The following is a 3,579-nucleotide window of genomic DNA, read 5'->3' on the forward strand; positions in this document are numbered from 1 at the left end:
TTTTTTTGCAAAAAAAGTTTGAAAATTGGTAAAACCGTATTAACTTTTGCATACGACGTCGGAAAAAAATGTATAATATATCAAAATCATCATGGGAAAAAGTTATATCCAAATTCACCGGGGTTTACCCGGTTAGCCAATTTTTAGATTCTCAAAATTCCAAATGAAAATATGAAAGTAGGAAGATTTTAGTTTTTTTCCAGAAATTTAGAATTTTATATATTTTAATTTTTAAAAAATTAAATTTAATAATTATAAGATTTTTTGAATCCCAGAATATTACTATTACTTTTAGCAAATTATAAGATTTTCAAAATTTCAGGTTTTAGGTTTGGCAAAAAAAAAAAATTTAAAAATAATACTCCCTCCGTTCCTTTCTATAGTGCCTACAGATTTTTGGTATTTGTTTCACAATATAAGGTTGTAGCTTAGCTTTTTTCAATTACCCCCTCCCCGTTCAGCTTCCAAATCGTTCAGTTCCTAATTTATTATGGTAAGTTAGGAAGATATGAATTTTCGAAATTTTACGTTGATCTCAAATCAATTAGCTAGGGATTTTGTGTAAAAAATACTCTTGCGGTAATTTCCGTGCTAAAAAACTATAGGCACTATAGAATGAAACAGAGGAAGTACAAATTTAAAAAGTTAATTTTATTTATTTATTCAACATTATTATTACATCATTACTTTTGTTTATTAAAAGAATTAACGAAATAGCCTTTAGTATCGGTTCGTGTTACGAACCGGTACCAAAGGTCTCCTGCCCCGCGGGCTCCTCCGTGCCTACGTGGAGGCACTTTAGTACCAAATCTTTAGTACCGGTTCCAATACTAAAGGCCCTCTGAAACCGGTACTAAAAGGGGGTTTCTCCACTAGTGATGGCCACTACATGTACTACTTCAAATTGAGATTGTTGGGGGCTAGGAAGTACCCCACGTTCAAACCGCGGAGTAATGGCAAATGATGCATATCCCTTAGCAAGGATGGCTTTTCCATTGACCTTCTTCGTCTTGATATATAGTGATCTTCTCTAGGACCGACCCGTAGTATGGCCTAAAGGCGCTAGGGGTAGACCATCCTAGGTTCAAAGGTCACATTGATGAAGTTCTCCGTGGACGCTTCATCATGAAAGTGACCGACATTGGCCGGCCTTCCTCTAGGCCTCTTGTTCGGTCTCTCCACATCCCGAACCCCCGCTGGTACGCCAATATGCATAGCATACGCAAAATAAAAAAAGGCTCGGAATAAGAAGCACATACTAATATACTATAGGTAGAGCCGGTGCGAGGGGAACCAGAAAAAACGCACAAAAATGTTCTTCTACACAACTTGTGTTGCAATCACAACGGCTTTACGATTACGAAGTTCCACATTTTAATTATTTGCTATAGAAAAAACAATGCTACATGAGAAGGGACAAAGATACAAATGGTGCCTCCTACAACTTAGCACACAAAAAGGAAATTGATTATTCTATAGTACCAAGCAAAATGCACAACCAATTTGATTGCACGTAGGACAGTGTACTATATGACAATCCCTTACATTAAAATATGACACATTTTAATCATTGTCTTCATACAGGACAAAGTCGTAGAAAGAATGTCTTTGCATTAGATTGCGCCACATTTTAATCATTGTCTTTACAAAGGACAAAGTCGTAGAAAGATTCTCTTTGCATTAGATTGTGCCACATTTTTAACATTGCCTTATGCTAAGAAGACAGTCAAAATCATATTTGGAGGCCTCGGGGTAACCACAAATCAATGAGATGGTCCACCACTTATACCAAGGAGCATGCACAATGAATATGGTTGTGAAGGACACAAGGTAAAAGATGACATCTCAACAATCATAGTCACGTTTTAATCATCGGCATGGTAAATGGGAGTGGTGTTTTGGAACATGGGAGCATATGCTCCCTATATTTTAAAATGCATCTTACACATATTTTAAATTTCAAAAAAATTGAAACAAAAAATTCGCACGTAGATATTCATGTGCTACGCGCTCACAAAGTCGTTTCATAAAAAATGAACTTATCATGTGACGTGTGTAAAAAAGACAAAAATCAGTGCTTAAAACAATGCTTTCCACATGATAAGTTTTCTCGTTTTTACATACTACCTCTGTTTCAAGGAATAAGGCGCACGCGCATTCCAAGACGAACTTTGACCATAAAAATTAAGCAAAAAAATCTAAATTATATTATATGTAATTAGTATCGTTGGATTCGTATTGAAAAGCACTTTTTAATGATATTAATTTCATACAAACATTCTTTATCTATTTGAAGTAATTCTTGGTCAAACAAAAAGCTCGTAAAACGAGGACGCTTTATTCCTTGAAACGGAGGTAGTAGGTCAAAAAAAATATTATTTTTTCGTGAAACTTGACGCACACACATATATTATGGAGATGTACATGCAGAATATTTTTTCAAAAAATTTCCACACTTTGAAATATGTTTTATTGGTAGAGGGAGCATGTGCACCCGGGAGCCGAATTGAATTTCCGTAGTAAATACAAATCATTTGCACAACACAATGTAGTCAGAATAGAAATCCTCATGTCCTCATATTTACATACCTCATAAAAATCTAAGAGTTGATCTTGACAAACCAAGGAGACTGCACTACCAATGCGTTCCTGCAAGACATTAGATCTTACAAGATCATCCCTTGAACAAATGGTGCTACATAATTTAATCATTGGTTGATGCAGGAACATATGCAAAAGTAACATATACAGCTGGGAGCCTCATACTTAGTGCAAACACACACACCGAAGAGAGGATCCTATACAAGGTCAAGTAGCATGCGCTAGCAATGTGTTTGTGCACGCCATTACATCTCACAAGATTATGCTTGAACACATGGTCTGACAGATTGTAATCAGGCAGATGTGTATGACAACCTTATCCTAGCTAACATTGGACACACTAATCGTAGTGATGGTGCTAGCAATCTAGAAGCATGCACAATATTTGTTTTTGTTTAAAGCAGAAGCATCGATAACACCATTCGTTGAACAGGGTGTCCAAGATAAATCGTTGGCCAGATTTAGTAAGCAAGATTAGCAAAAATGTGAGCTTCGTAGCAATATAGCATACACTAATTAGTTTGAAAATCATATATTTAGAAAATATCATGCACACCGACGATGAGGATGACACACCAAGGACGACTCGTCAGAGGGGGACACAAGCTTATTAGACGCGACGAACTCTTCTGAAGAGACGGCGAGCAGGAAGCGCCTCCGTGAGAATAACAAGATGGGTAGATTGCTTATGTAATTTTGTATGTCAGATTGGTTTCAACTATTGCATTATTTTATTTTCCTGTTTTTATTTGATGATTTTAGGTAGAGCACATAGACGGTCTTGCTGGAGAAAATGCGTCGGGCGCTTGGGCTGGAAAGCGCTGGGTCACGACGCGGAGGGGAGGCACCTGTCTGTTTGGCACGAAAGACAACCGTCGTCGCTGGTAAGTGGCAGGCTTGGGGCGTGGCCACATCGGCGTTCCGTCGAATGGAGCATGGGCATGGCGTCCTGCGCGGCTGCGCGTGCAGCCGCAGCCA

Source organism: Lolium rigidum, chromosome 7 (genome assembly GCF_022539505.1).
Source record: "Lolium rigidum isolate FL_2022 chromosome 7, APGP_CSIRO_Lrig_0.1, whole genome shotgun sequence".
NCBI classification, from domain to species: Eukaryota; Viridiplantae; Streptophyta; class Magnoliopsida; order Poales; family Poaceae; genus Lolium; species Lolium rigidum.